We start from the raw sequence: 16,818 nt of genomic DNA, 5'->3' as shown, positions 1-16,818 counted from the left end.
TACCTCCGGGTCTAGCCAGCGCTATATAAAACCTTTAAAATAAAATAAAATAAATAAATACAAATAAAATGGCACCATTTGCTCAATGGGTCTGCCAACATGATTATTACATGTTGAGGTCTACTTCTAGTTCAGAATATTTGAGCGACTTGATGGTGACAGAGTGTGTGATGAAGTAGCCAACATAATGAATGAGTTCATACATTTATTGTTATGTTGAATATTTTAGTGGTATTCAGACATTTGGCCCATCATGCAGCAAAAATATTTAGAACAGAAATTTTGAACAATGTTATCATGTCGCCGCTGATCGGCCATTATAAGGTGGATCTCCCCTCCATCCTCTGCTTCCTCCACTGGAACATCAACTTCATGGTCCAAGTTCAATGGGCCAGTATCACGCACACATATGTTGTGGGGGATGCCGCATACTAGAATTCTTTTGCACAGCATATAAGGCTAGTATAGCAGTCTCCGCCTGACATGTCCCGGCCTCGGCACCTGGACTTCAGAACACCAAAAGTATGTTCATCCACATTTCAGGTTTTGAAAAGTGCCTGATTATACTGTTGTTCCTGCTTTATTGGGGGATATGAAAGTGGGGTCCAAGGCCCATGGCTGAAGACCATATCCCTGATCATCTGAAAGTAGAAAAAATATACAACTGTTAATGATAAAGCACTTTGTTACATAAACATTCATGCCCTGTGTGTTATGTTTACTGAGTCACTCATACACATTTCTTACAGTATGAAAAGAAAAAAGAAGGACTGACAGTGGAGCCTCTTATCTAACAGCACCTAACCCGATGTAGCTACTCTATTTTTAATTTACCCACTATTTCTGGTGGGAGCTGTGTGCACACTGTACAGTACCCACCTCCACAGTACTAGTTTCCAGCAGTACCCACCGCCACAGTACTAGTTTCCAGCCGGGACCATAATCAATGGTCTCAAAGCGGGGACCATCTTTAACGGAGTGAGTTACCAAATAATTAAAAGACTACGAGAAGAAAGGCAAACACTAACCACAGAGAGGGACAAAAAAGTGATAACAACAAACATTGCATATCCTAAATCTGATGCCAATTCGAAAATCTAACTAACAGGCACTAGAGTCAAGTGTGATTCTTGCCGATGTAGGAGGTTAAAATTAGGGAACCTAATATTCACGTAATTTAGAATTCCAGTAGTAGGAAGCATCCCACACTGGATGCTCCTATATACATGGCCCGGAGACAGAGGGGCTGTGCCCTATAGGATATGTAGTAGAGCAAACAGCTTATTATTAAAAAAAACCTTTTCTTTTAAGGAATTTCAAGTCCGGCAAATGAGCCTAGTTAAGTAACAAGTGGGGGTATGGGGAACACCCCTGTCTAAACGACCGAGAGTATGATAAAGTCTAGTGTCGTGAGAGAAAGGAGGGACAGAGTGGTAAGGTTACCCAAAATGACCTAGACCAATAAAGTATGCACAAGCCTACATATTCAATATCAAAACCTTAGGAATAGCAGGAGTGAGGTCGCAAGAGTGGGTTAAAGGTACCATGATTCCCAGTCCGTGAGGGCTTCCTGCAATCTAAGATACAAGACATATTGTCTAACAAATGGGTCCAAGTGATGGAATGACAGTGAGAGGAGAAAGGAAGGGAGCAAGGCACCAGCCATATCTATACATTGGATGGAACTAGGATGTCCATTTGATCTTAAACACAAGAATTCAACATCGTATTGTTTATAAAAGAGTAACAACATGTCATTGTTTGCAACAAAGTAACACAATGGCCATAATACTATAAAAAATAATGCATTTCATCATCATTGGTGTGCTCTAACTCAATGCTATGTAGTCTACAGATCCAACCACGCTCCTATATATGGACATGGCCCTGTAGATCAATTCCATTTTCTATTAAAAGGATACAGGATCACTACTCTGCATGTAATGCAAGTGATCATTCTAAAGGATGAAATGATTCACTTGATATTCTCTTACTTAATGCTTAAGCTGCACTTAATTATTGCTTCGTACCTTTTAGATTGCCCTTGACGGGGAACGTCAACCAGTAAGAAATATACACTCTATTGAATATACCTGGATGGGCCTGATCCTACCTTACTTTTACGGTGGGTACCACTCCCCCCTCTCTTCCTTGGCTTAGAGTTTGCAAGAATATGCAATGAGTGTATTTTTTGGTGACTTGCACTCTCTGCATTCTACAGTATATTAGTATTCCTCACCGATCCCACTCACGGGGGTATGTTTCTCATACTCTTCTCTTTTTTTCTTTTCCTTTTTTATGGTTGTTTATATTATCCTAATCTGTTTTCTCACTTCTTCTGACAGCTTTCCATGGGTCTTTCAGCAGTTCCCCTTTTGGCTAGTTCTTTCTTTTATTTGGAATTATTGATATTCGTTTTCTACGTCTCTTTAATGTAGTATGTTGCCCTAGGAGACATGTACATGTGATGTTCGCATGTATGAACACAGTCCCGGCTGGGCTTGTATGTTGTCTCCTTTCTCTTTCTATATATATTCCTGCGCTATAAGGGTAAACATGAACTATTTATGTATCATTGCCTACATAACAATTTTGTAAATATTTTAAATCCCGTTAGTCTGTCTTTGTTGTGTCCTTAGACAACCTAAATCATGTCTTGTCTTTTTTTAAAAAAGAGTATCATATTTTTGTTGTATGTTTGTCCTTATATTTGTATTCTTATTCGTTTGTTAAAAAAAAGAAACATCGAAGACTTCTTTATTCTTTTTGATTATGGACAATTGATTTGCTTTTACTGTCACCTTTGCTTTGTTTAACATTTCTTACGGTATTTGACGATATGTGTTACATATACAGTTGGCCATTGGTTTAGATATGCTGACCATGCCCTGATACTTTGGATACTCGTACATGCTGCCTTTCATGTTTAGACAGTAGCTTACTGGGATTGGCATTTTGAAAATTTCTTGAACTCTCTATGTTATGTGAAACTACTCATTGTGCAAAGTGACGAAATAATGATCAAATTTACTACCATTTGTTTATCCTTAAGTATTTTGTGGCACTGCCAACATGTTGAAACTCTCACATACATATGTCCCTGTGTAACCTCTGATGTTGCAGGCATACATGACATTTACACAGCCTTTGATTTATTCACTTACTTTATCATGTGATTTGGCTGCTTACATGCGATGGTTTCAATCTTATAACATTGATAGCTTTTAGTATTTGTTGTCACCCTTCAGCTATTGCTATTTTCAGTCACGTTCTCATGGTGCACTTGGATTGACACATAGATCTTGCAACGTGGCCCAACTTTATGTATGACACACTGATGTTGCTGCAAGTAGCTTTTGAGTGCAGACCAGAACAGAATATTTAGGGTTTTCATATGTATATATATGACTCTAACTTGTAAGGGATTCATTACTTCTATGCCTTGATTCTGTCATCATTGCTGTGGCCAGGGAATGCTGAGATCAGCATCATGAGTACACTGTGATACCCTCTTCTGTTTGCATTTTATTCTAAGTACATAGCTGATGTACGACATGCATTGTGTTTGGCTTTGTGAGTTTAAAAATGTTGGATTTATATGACTTTCATTTGGCAAACTTACATCACAAAACTGGTGATCAATCACATTAGTCACATATGTCAATGTGCCTCAAGACTCATGTTTATGTGTATACCGAGACTGTCGGTATGGCTGGAACATATGTGTGTTTTGTACAGTCTGTATCACATTGTTACCATTATTAAAATGTACACGTCCGGGGCTGACACTTACATTGCATGACACACAAGGACTTTTCAACAACTTCTTCCAGTGTTGCTCATGAAACTTCAGTCAACATACAAGTACACTGCCAGGTGTGACACACTTACTCATTTACATAGGATTTATTCTGACACAATTCAATATGTTGACCATAACCTGATACCAAGACTAGGTAAGCCATTGAGGAGACACTCATCTCAAAATTATCTATTGTGTATACTTTGTACTCATATTGACATTTCTGGCGTAAAACATGTTTTATGTTATGATTTGTTGATCTCTGCAGGTGATGTGATTCCGTCCATTCACACCGTGTAGAATGACCCATTACTGCTCACAGATGTTCTGTAGCTACTGCCATTGTTGGATTAGTGGGGGAAAGACAGGAATCATTGTCTAGATGTTGCAATACATTGTTCCCACTTTGTGCACAGGACCTTAGGGGCCAGATATTTGGCAAAGTGGCACACTGGAGTGCTGCAAATCAACTAGCTGCACTTGTAGAGGGCTGTATTGCACAGTGTTTAAGACATACAGCACATTCCTTTCCTTTCACCCTGCATGGGCACAGCATGGGCTGCCTTGCAAAAAAACAAGCAGCATTGCACCATGGTCTAAATGTGCCTGCGTTGCATGCAGGATTGTCTTAATGCAGGAAGGTGTGCCTTCCTGCACATAAACAATCTTTTGAGGCATATTACTTTATGTATGTTGACGTGTAATGCAGCACACATAGGAGGCGGCAGCGACTTAGATGACTTAAGTTAGTAAACCTTGTTACACATCAACTGGGGAGGCCTATTTACATAATGCATTCCCAGGGTGTTGTGGTTTGATATACAGGACATTCGTCATTAACCATGGAAGTTGCATGGAAACTCCTAAACAACGCCCATGGGACACCTCCCTAGCACACAGTGATGCAACACAACATTTTGCACAGCGTTGCATTACTCCAAATTGTTACACCATTCATCCTCACGCTGAGTAGCTTCGCATGTCTACACATATCTGACTTTGGGGTTTGCATTATACATGTACCATGATGCATGGTGCTAGTATGAGGCATACATCACTTACATATGCTCGAGCTCAGTCGACAGACACAGAGATGGCTATTAAGTAATACATTTCTGAATTTTTATTGGTATCTTGTATACTTCATATTTCCTTACAAACAAGTTTGGTATTCCCAAAATGTCCTTTCTAGAAGTGCTTGTTGATGATGCTGTGTCTGAAGCTGTAGGCATCATGCGAGGTTCTAGGGTATTTTGTCAGCACATTGGTGGACGATGACCTGGACGTTGATTGAGTTGGTGTGCTTCCAGTTCCTGTACAGGTGTAATGGTTTTGCAGGGGAAACCAAGTGCACATGTGTCCAGTCAATGGCCCCTAATACATGACAAAACCATGCAATGGCATAGAAGCCGTGCTTGGTCTCCAGCTGCTGTGGGGATAACAGACACCATATCTGTCTTTGCTTTTGAATAAAGCAAGTTTTTTTTTAATGCAGCCCGTTTTCCTTAAAGGAAAAATTTTAAATTTCTGTTTCAGTTTTCTAGGGTTGGCAGTGGTCTGTGGGACCACTGCCTGCTTTTAGAAAACGTGTTTGCCACAATTTACGAAGGGGAAGGGGTCTCCTCTGGACCTATTCCTATTTGTGACTGGCTTTCTACCGAATTGAAGTAGGTGGTAAACCCGCCCCTTCCTAATAGCGACTTTCAAACCCTATTTGCGAGTCAGTAATAGGTTATGATTCATAAAATAGGGTGTGTATATAGAAAAATGCATTTTACCAGTCGCAAATGGCCTGATCGGCCATTTCCAACCAGTAAAATTCATCATACATCTGACCCTTGGCTTTTTTATACTCGGACTGCTGCCTGTCCATGCTAGTCTTAGTGAATGTATAAACTGTGAAATGATTTCTCTTGTATGGAATGGTATACAATGCCTGCTTCTCAGAAGGAAAGTGGACTACTTTATGCTCTTAGGGCGTTTTAATAATATCACTGGGTATATCTATCTGTGTTTTATGTTCCTTCTTGCTTTGCAATGTCAATTGTTGATGTAAAAAAAGATCATTGTTATTCTCCTTTACAACTGGGGAAATATTCATCGCTTGTGAACAATCTATGAGATGATGCTGGTGGCATGGTTACTTAAATGGCTTCTATAGGTCATAAATGAGTGTGCAAGTAAAACATTGTCCTAAATATGCCCGTTGATTATGTTGTTACTGATCCATATAGCGTTGATATACACTAATTAGCTATACCTATTGACATTCAACAGGTTTTTCAAGTGTTTTTATAGTTCTACTGGAACAGGGCTGTAGAGTAATTGATTTATGAAGGGCATAGATGCTGGTAACAATGCATCTGGATACTTGGAAGCTCATTTATATGCAAAACATGTATGCAGGACACTGGGGAGCTTGGAAGGGGCAAATATAAAGCTATCATGTCTCCTCATTTCTTACTTTTAATGCTGAAATATCAATCCTACAGCACATGCTACTGAAAGGGATGGGCCCATTAGTTCTAGACCTGTTCTAGAGTCACGCTCCAATGGTTATTTTTCAAAATATGTAAGAGTAAAGGGGAGTAAATCGTTAGTATATAGTCAATTAACCAATAACTCTCCTTGATAAATAATAACTGACAGACTACTGCTTAAGGATAGTTAATTTATTACAAAGTCAAAAATTACTGGACATAGCGACAGCAGGGTATAGAAATGGAAAGGAGTTAGCATGACGCCAAATCAGCACTTCCAATTTAGGCGATGCAGCATAAGCAAGACAATTGAAAGAAGTAGGATACAGAAAATCATGAAGCATGAGTCCAATTTCCTTGCATCGAGGGTTGATGAGTAAAAGTGTTAAATCTATCCCTACTCCAGCTCTAATGTAGCACCCCTATTTAAGCGTGTTCAGTAGACGGAGAGAAAGATGTCAGTGTGTGGAGTCTTCCTAAGAAGTCTCTCCACCAACAATAGATCAAAAAGCATAAAGCCACTATCCTTAGAAAGAGCTAATTCCAAGATGCTCTCTCTCTGAAGGCAAGAAAGAAGGGGGGTTCTTTCCTTAATTCCAATAACCAGTTATCCACAGGTAACCTTCCCATGATGCACCGTGTTCCCACCATGCACGCTGGGTATGGTCCTGGATTTAATTTTCCATGATGTCACCGGTGTACCTTCCTTGCACAATTTGTCCTTAGTTCCGTGACCTTCTCCCATGTGAATCATAACCGCCTTTATATATTGACTCAAGTCACACTGTACATGCTGAACCTTCACAGGCGGGTAGGGCAAAGGGTGGTTTAATGACCGCCATTTCTGTTAAAGATAGCACTATGAAAACGCTTAGGTTGGTAAGTTCTCCCTGGTACCAACTATTTTTGATTGTAGATCTGTTCCCAGTCCCTTTGCTCTTAATTAACTGGTATTACAATATCTTTGATTCCCACAACACACGTGTTATTAATAATTTACAGGAGGAGATAAGTAAAGCAATTAATGATCCCCCCTCATTGTTCATCATATGGGTAGGTGATTTTAATTGTTCCCTTTGTAAATTTAGTGGGTCTAAGGCCTGTGGTCTGGTTGATTCTAATGAGCTAGCACTGGCGCACTTTAAGCATACATGCCAAGGCGATGCCCTGAACAATATTCTTGTGATAAATGACCTTTGCATCTTGGATATGCCAACTTCTCTTAATTCGTTGCCAATACCAACCTTCCAAGATACGGGGGGCCACATGAGTGTAATTGATTTTGTCATGGTCTCTAGTAGGTATACTTACTTCGTTGATAAGTTTCAGATAGAACTAAACCCTGTGAGTGACCACAACCGCCTAGTAGTGAGTTTGTGTCCTTCAACTGAAAGGAACCAGTCCCGGGAAGAACCTGTGAAATACAGTGGGAATCAAGGCGTGACCCTGAAGTGGGACAGGGTTGATGCAAGTAAGCTACAGGAAGTGGTTTTCAAATCAAATAACTCCGAAGTGGAGGCTTGTTTAACTATCCCATTAGAGCCTGAAATAGTAATTAGGAACTTCGAAGCACTCTGTGGGAATGTGGCAATGCATTTGAAAAAATCGATAGGAATGCAAAAACCAAGGGCGTATAAATGGTTTGACGCCACTTGTTCAGCAGCGCAAACATCATTAAAGAAAGCATTGCATCAAATCCCTCGGGATAAGGAGCTAATTAAAAATGCAAGAAAAATATATAGGGATACTGTTTCTAAGCGGAAGTTAGATCTAAAAAAGAAAGCTTGGAACGACCTGGAGAAAGCTTCAGATCTGAAAGATACTAGGTTGTTTTGGCAGGTAATTAACCGTCCCTTCCTTAATAGTGAGGATAAAGGTAATATGGTTACCCATATACCGGGAGATATATGGGAAGCCCATTACGCAAAAATATTCAATCCTAAGGGCATATGTACGTCAGCTAATGGTGAGGGGTATAATGTTCTTTGTCCCGACTCAGCTTCCTTACTTAGCCTTTCACTTTCTCTTTCTGAAGTCGAGGAAGCTTTGAGGAAAGGTATTCCTTTAAAAGTCCCTGGTCCAGACGCAGTCCCATTAGACCTTTTTGAATATAATGTCGACGTGTGGGCACCGTTATTGCTTAATGTTTTTAAAGCAATTGTGGTTGGGCGTATACCCTTGTCCTGGAAAGAGGCGGTAATCCTACCGATTTTTAAAAAAGGTGATAAATGTGACCCGTGCTGCTACAGGCCAATATCACTAATAGATCCTTCCTGTAAACTGACGGGAAGGGTAATATTGGCCCGTTTGCAGACATGGGCAGACTCCATGGGTATTGTGGATTCACAATATGGGTTCAGGAGAGGTAAGGGAATGACGGAACAGTGCCTAAACTTGGCCTTAATCATGGGTAAATACATGCGGGCGAGGGGTCTTCGATCCACCTGGCCTTCATGGATTTATCCAGTGCTTTTGATACTGTTTGTAGGGACAAGTTATGGCAGATGATGGAGTCTATGGGGTTTGAGGAACCTTTGATTACCTTGCTCCATAGATTACACACTGCTACTACTGTGAGTATTAGATTTGGTCCAGGGAGAGAGAGGACAAGATCTATCCCTTCGACCGAGGGTGTAGGTCAGGGCTGCATTTTGGCTCCTTTTCTGTTTTTAGTCTATACTAATGGTTTGGAGAGTTTTTTTTGGAGGCTTGTTCGGATTTTCCTAAAATAAATGGTAAACAGATACCTATGTTATCATATGCCGATGATACGGTGTTAATGACCTTAACCGCTAATAGCATGCAAACTTGTTTGAGTGCTTTTAACAACTTTATGTTGGATTTAGACCTTAAGGTTAATTTTGCAAAGTCTTTTGCGATGGTCTGTGGTCCTAAAGGTACAAAAACCTGTAGGTATGTGGTAGAGATTTCGACTATTGAAAAAGTGGATAAATATTTGGGCAATTTATTTAATAACAATCTGAGTTGGGACCCATTAATAACGGGGCGTGTACAAAAAACAATGCAGTCTATTAAGGCCCTTATTCGCTTTTCTAGCAAATTAGGCCAAACACCAATTGCTGAACTGAAGACCTTATATAGAGCCAAATGTTTGCCTGTGGCGACCTATGGGGCGGGTGTCTGGGGGACACAAAGATGTTCTAAGATACAAATTATGGAAAATAAATTCTTAAAACACCTCCTATCAATTTAAATAGGCTCATCCAACACCTTCTCTCATATAGGACTGGGCATGGAATTTGTGAGTGACACTATTTGTGTCTCTCATTTACTGCTATGGGGGAAAATTTGGTTGTCTGAAGATCTTCGGCTTTCAAAAGAAATCCTCCATGATTGCGTAAACCTTGACCACGCTATGAAGATCCCATGGTTGTCATATGTGAGGGGAACCCTCCATAAAATTGGTATGGGCTATATCTGTGAAAACCCAGAAACCATCCAGGGGGATACAAAGGCTAAAATTAAATCTGCGTATCATACTACCCTGGGCTTATTGAAAAATGAGCAACTATTATATCAAAATGGTAAATTGCAGCACCAATTTTATTTAACTTTTACTGTGCATACACAATGGCGTTTTTATTTGACTAGATTCCGATTAAAAATACTGCACTTTCTTTTTGCTTTTCCGAAACAAGGGGGTTGGTGTGAGAGGCTTCCCCCTTGCTCATGCGACAGCAAAACCCCCCAATTGTAAATTGATACTTGTATAGCGCACTACTCACCCGCAAGGGTCTCAAGGCGCTTGTACGAATACCGCTGTGGAACCCATCCTGGCTTTCCCTGTGAGGTGTCCACTCCTGGGCACCCCCAAGGTGGAGGCCAGGCATCCTCTGCATTGTGGAGATTAAGCAAGCTATTGCCCAGAGTTCCAGAGTGGGACTCCATGATTGGAATAGGCACCGAGGCGAGAATTATCAGGTCCGTGGAATTTTTTGGAGCCCAAGACCCGCCGAGGCGAGGAATTGAACCCTGGTCCCGGGCTAGACCTCTGCATCAGGGTCTGCCGCTCTAACCATTCAGCCACACTTCTCCACTTGCATCTTGCATCTTGTTCTTTTTTGTTCCTTGTACAAGGAGCCAAGAAATATATTTATTAAACCTATCTTATTGGGTCTCAAACCATGTAATTACAAAATGGGATACGAGCACTTGATATCGCTGCCCACGGCCGCCATATGTAGCGCTATGCTCAACTTTATTAGATTGGCACTGAACATTAGGAAAGGATATTGAAAAATTGGGTTATTCACGTGGTGATGCATATATATAATAGCTTCATATACTATATAGGAAAATATTGGTAGAGGAAAATGTCAATGTAGCGCTAGCCAATGATTTATCATGGTTCATCACAATGTACATATGTGTTTGTTTTGTTAAAATTTTAGCATAAGCACTTTATTGTTGAAGATCTGTTCCCCTAATTTTATGTAAACTTGCTAATGTTCTGGAAATGTGAATGCTAAGATTATATTAAGATGTTAAAATGTATTTGTCGGTTGGAAAATTGTGTATAACGTTTTTATTGTATACTTTTGAGATTCAGATGATGAATCGAAATAAAGTTTAATGAATGGAATCGAGAATCGACTTAAGTCACACAATTGTAACTTCTTCTCTACTTACTTAGCTACTAAAACAAAGACATTACTTTTCCTAAGAAATGCTTCTCCACCTGCAATGGAAACTAGATAAAGAAAAGATTTTGAAGTGCACATGAAATTCAACTATTAATTAAAAAGCAAGATTTTTCAGGGACTTGTATTTCAGGCATGTGACTTAATCTAAGAAAAGAACGCGTCCCTTTCTACACATTATTATAATGCACCCCTACAAATAAAATTAAAATTCCACTTCATCAGTTCCACCCTCTGATGACATTGATTCATCATAAAACACCCCAATTATCCCTGCAGAGTAGACCGATCTAAACAGATGTCGTAGCTGCATTAAATCCTTTTCCAATCTTATCTCAAACTCCTTCAGCTGACTAATGCTGTATTTTATGATGTATAATAGTGACATTATTAATATTAATATATCACCTCAGATCGTTACTTCCATCAGGGATATAAGTACAACACTATTGAACCTTCAGCATCCGACCGACTCTACCTTCTTTTGATAGTAACTCATCTAATGCAAGATGACTCTGCGTCAACCTCGCCCTTGTTGAGATCATCTTCCCATCTAAGAGTAGCAAATACTGACCTGTGTTAACAGATAACGTGTCCACTATTGTAGCCAGCCTACTAATTTTTATGTCATTCAACACCACTCTCAAACTAGGTATTATCACTCCAAATATATCTCCCACAGCTCCTCCTGCAATTAGTCCACATTTTTCCCTGCTATTCGACTTTCTTTCCAAACTCCCCCAATCCTCTACATTCTATATTTTTGGAAACATGACCATCAAATTACATGTACCATACAATTTTCTTGGAAGCCGAACATACACATTCTTTCCACACTTTACACTGCTCGTACCTTTCGAACCGATTCTTGCAAAAACGTCTTCCAAGGACAATTGACCAGGAAGATATGATCACACACACTCTGTCCCACAAACACAGTATCTTACGTACTTGCAACCTTATGAATGCAAAGCTCACCTCATTGTTCCCAATCTAAAGCTAAGGGACCAGAACTTGCTTTAACCTTGTGAGCTAACTCCTTCCTGGTCCACTCAAACTTCTTGTCCCTATTGTCTGACTAGACAACTAATCCCCTATGTCTATCTTCTCCTTGATGTATGAATTTCTTTTCTATGCCTGCTAGTATGCAGATTGAGTCATGTCTAACCCTGGGCGAAGGACTTTGCGTGGGCGTAGTGTTGCCTACTTCGCCCTTTGCAAAGTAGGCGAAGCAGGCAACACTACGCCCACTCCTTGGGCGTAGCGAAGTTGCCCGCCACCTGCCTCCCTCCCGCCCTCCGGAACATACCTAATTTTATGAAATGGGCACATAAAAATGAATAAAAGACACTTACCTTGTCCGCGGCGTCCCGGGCCTCCCTCTGCTCGTTCACGCCGCCGTCTGCTAACCAATGCACATGCGCGGGCGGCCGCGCATGCGCATTTCTCGCGAGAAATGCGCATGCGCGCCCGCCCGGCCATGCGCATTTCCCTGACGCTCCCCCTACCATATTCCAGTCTTTCTGCCCCAGTGGGAGCACAGGGCACCCTAGACACCAGGTTTTATATTTTTTTATACGCCCAGGGTGGGGGCAATAGCCCTTGAATTCCCCCCTCCCTAGGGCGGCAGAAAGCCCACTAGGCACTGAATTTTCAATATGTTTTGGGCCCTTGCCTGTCACGGCAACTTGGGCCTCCTACACGAGTGAGGCACCATTTTTATTGGGAGACCTGGAGGAATGCTGGGTGGTAGGAAATTTGTGTCAGCCCAGTAATGCCACAACTTTCCCACACAAAAATTTGTGAAAAAATTTGTTTTTTTTCAGATAAATTGAGGTTTGCAAGGGATTCTGGGTAAGAACATTTTGGGGGATCCACGCAAGCCATACCTCCCTGTAATCCCCCGGGTGTCTAGTTTTCAGGAATGTGTGTGTTTGGAAGGGTTCCCTAGATGGCTGCCGAGTACGGGGCCAAAAACCCAGGTGACCCCCATTTCAAAACCAGCGAGTCAACATTGTTATCCATTTTTATCGGGACACCCGGGGGAATGCTGGCTGGGTGTTAGGAAATTTGTGTCATCCCGGCGATGCCACAACTTTCCCACACAAAAATGTGTGAATAAAGTTTTCAACTAAATTTGAGGTGTGCAGGGGATTCTGGGTAAGAAAACGTTGGGGGATCCACGCAAGCCATACCTCCCTGGAATTCCCCTGGTGTATAGTTTTCAGAAATGTGTGGGTTTGGTAGGGTTCCCTAGATGGCCGCCGAGCACGGGGCCAAAAACCCAAATGACCCCCCTTTGCAAGACCAGGTAGGTTTGTGACAGGCAATTTTGATGTTGCCTCTTTTTGGACCCTTGCCTGTCGTGGGTGCTTGGGCCAACCACACGAGTGAGGCACCATTTTTATCAGGAGACCCCGGGAAATGCTGGGTGGGAGGAAATTTGTGTCAGCCCGGTGATGCCACAACTTTCCCACACAATAATGTGTGAAAAAAGTGCTTTTTTCCTCTAATTTTGAGGTTTGCAGGGGATTCTGGGTAAGAAAACGTTGGGGGATCCACGCAAGCCATACCTCCCTGGAATTCCCCTGGTGTATAGTTTTCAGAAATCTGTGGGTTTGGTAGGGTTCCCTAGATGGCCGCCGAGCACGGGGCCAAAAACCCAAGTGACCCCCCTTTGCAAGACCAGGTAGGTTTGTGACAGGCAATTTTGATGTTGCCTCTTTTTGGACCCTTGCCTGTCGTGGGTGCTTGGGCCAACCACACGAGTGAGGCACCATTTTTATCAGGAGACCCCGGGAAATGCTGGGTGGGAGGAAATTTGTGTCAGCCCGGTGATGCCACAACTTTCCCACACAATAATGTGTGAAAAAAGTGCTTTTTTCCTCTAATTTTGAGGTTTGCAGGGGATTCTGGGTAAGAAAACGTTGGGGACCACGTAAGCCATACCTTCCTGGAATTCCCTGGCTGTCTAGTTTTCAGAAATTTGTGGGTTTGGTATGTTTCCCTAGATGGCCTCCAAGCACGGGGCCAAAAACCCAGGTGACCCCCCCTTGCAAAACGAGGTCGTTTTGTGATAGCCAATAATGATGTTGTCTCAATACGTTTTGGGTCCTTGCCTATCGCGGGTCCTTGGGCCTCCTACACGGGTGAGGCACCCTTCTTATAGGGATACCCGGGGCAATGCTGGGTGGTAGGACATTTGTGTCAGCTCGGTTATGCCACAACTTTCCCACACACAAATGTGTGATTCAGCTAAATATGAGGTTTACAGGGGATTCTGGGTAAGAAAACATTGGGGGATCCACGCAAGCTATACCTCCCTAGAATCCCCCAGTTGTCTAGTTTTCAAGAATGCATAGATTTGCTAGGTTTCTTAGATGCAGGCAGAGCTAGGGTTCAAAAACTACAGCTAGACACTTTGCAAAAAAAGGGTAATTTTTCACTGTGAAAATGTGGTGTGTCCACCTTGCATTTTGGGTCATTTCTTTTTGTGGGCACTAGGTCTACCCACACATGTGAGGTACCATTTTTCTTGGAAGATTTTGGGGAAGACAGGCTAGGTGGAATTTTGTGGATCCACACAGATTCCAGAACTTTCCACCACAGAAATGTGAGGAAAATGTGTTTTGTTTGGATAATTATTTTAGATTTGCAAGGGATCTGGGTAACAGAACATGGTAAGAGCCAGTCAAGTCACCCCATCATGGATTTCCTGGGGTGTCTAGTTTTCAAAAATGTATAAGTTTGCTAGGTTTCTCTAGGTCCCGGCAGAGCTAGGGTTAAAAAACTTCAGGTAGGCACTTTGCAAAAACAGGGTAATTTTTCACTGTGAAAATGAAGTGTGTCCATCTTGCGTTTTGGTCCATTTCCTGTTGTGGGCACTAGGCCTACCCACACAAGTGAGGTACCATTTTTCCCAAAATACTTTGGGGTACGCGGGGTAGGTGGATTTTTGTGGATCCACACAGATTCCAGAACTTTCCACCACAGAAATTTGAGGACATTTTTTCTTTTTATTTTTTACAATTCTTTAGGTTTGCAAGGGACTCTGGGTAACAGAACTTGGTGAGAGCCAGTCAAGTCTCCCTATCCTAGATTCCCCTGGGTCTCTATTATTAAAAAATGTATAGGTTTGCTAGGTTTCCATATGTGCCGGCAGAGCTAGGGTTAAAAAACTACAGCTACGCACTTTGCAAAAAAAGGGTCATTTTTCAATGTGAAAATGTGGTGTGTCCACCTTGCATTTTGGGCAGTTTCCTGTTGCAGGCACTAGGCCTACCCACACAAGTGAGGTGAGATTTTTCTCGGAAGACTTTAGGGGACGTGGGTAGGTGGAATTTTGTGGATTGACACAGAATCCAGAACTTTCCAGCACAGAAATATGAGGAAAATGTGTTTTTTTAACCACTTGGCTGCTAAGGCACATGATGAGCTTCCATTGACTTTCCATTGAAATCAATGGAAACTCCATGACGAGTTACCCTTGTCATTAGCACTGAAGGGGTTAAACCATCTTTTAGGTTTGCAAGGGATTCTATGTAACAGAACCTAGTGAGAGCCAGTCAGGTCACCCCATCCTAGATTCCCCTTGGTGTCTAGTTTTAAAAAATATATAGGTTTTCTAGGTTTCCCTAGCTCCAGGCAAAGGTAGCGTTCAAAAACTACAGCTAGGCATTTCGCAAAAAAAGGGTAATTTTTCATTGTTAAAATGTGGTGTGTCCGCATTGCGTTTTGAGCCGTTTCCTGTTGTGAGCACAAGGCCTACCCACACAAGTGAGGTACCATTTTTATCGGAAGACTTAGGGTAACAGAGAATTGTAGAACAACTGTTTTTACCTGTTGAATGTTGATGCATTTCTGCCTTCCAATTGAAAGACAATGTGCAAAAAAGGAATCATTTTGAAAAATGACCTCTAATTCTCATGCTAGTATGGGTACTCCAAATTTTGGAACTGTGCAAATATCTACTGTTTCTAAACTCTATATTTTGTTCCCATTTCAGAAATACATAGGTGTCTTTCATACCAATGTTTCAATGTATACATTTTCTCAAAATAATTGCTATACACCCGGTACATAATAAAAAACCATTGCAGGACACTGCTCAGTTATTGGCTCTGGGTTCGTTGGGTTCTTGGTGAACCTTCAAGTCCTATATATCCACACAACCAGAAAGGTCCATCAAATGTAACAGTATATTGATTTTAAACAGCTGTCATAATTGGAAGAAGTTACAGGTGAAAACGTTGTCACAAATGGCTGTTTTTTCAACTAATCTTCAATTTGTCCTATATTTAACTGTTTCTATGTAGACACCTTGAAGGATCTACACAAATGACCCCTTGCTGAATTCAAAATGTTGTCTACTTTTTAAAAATGTATATCTCTCCAGGATCCATTATTGCTTTCAAACCCATTTCTACCATTAACTGGAAGGAGGTTGAAAGCACAAACAATTTCAAAAATAGGCTATGTTCCAGAAAAATGCCAAAACTGTGTAAACAAAATTTGGTTTTCTGACAACAGTATGCTTGTCCCTTAAAGCTGGGTAGATGGTAATTTCAGCACCACAACCCCTTTTTTGATACAGTTTTCAGGGAAAAAACCAGACGCTTTCATCTGGAGCCCTTTTTTTCACCATTTTTCAAATAAATAAATACATTTAGCTGTATTTTGGCTAATTACTCGGTGCCCTCCAATAGAATCCACAAACCCGTGGTAACTTTAGAATCCCCATGATGATGGAAAAAAGTACGCAAATTTGGCGTGGATACCTTATGTGGTCAAAAAGTTACAGGGGCCTGAGCTCAAACTAGGGGGGGGGGGAAGGCCTAGCAGCGAAGGGGTTAAGCCTTTCTCTAAACCTAGTGTA

This window comes from Lissotriton helveticus, chromosome 4_1 (genome assembly GCF_964261635.1).
Source record: "Lissotriton helveticus chromosome 4_1, aLisHel1.1, whole genome shotgun sequence".
Classification (NCBI taxonomy): Eukaryota; Metazoa; Chordata; class Amphibia; order Caudata; family Salamandridae; genus Lissotriton; species Lissotriton helveticus.
The sequence above is the reverse complement of the archived record's forward strand: the minus strand, read 5'-3'. Positions refer to the sequence as shown.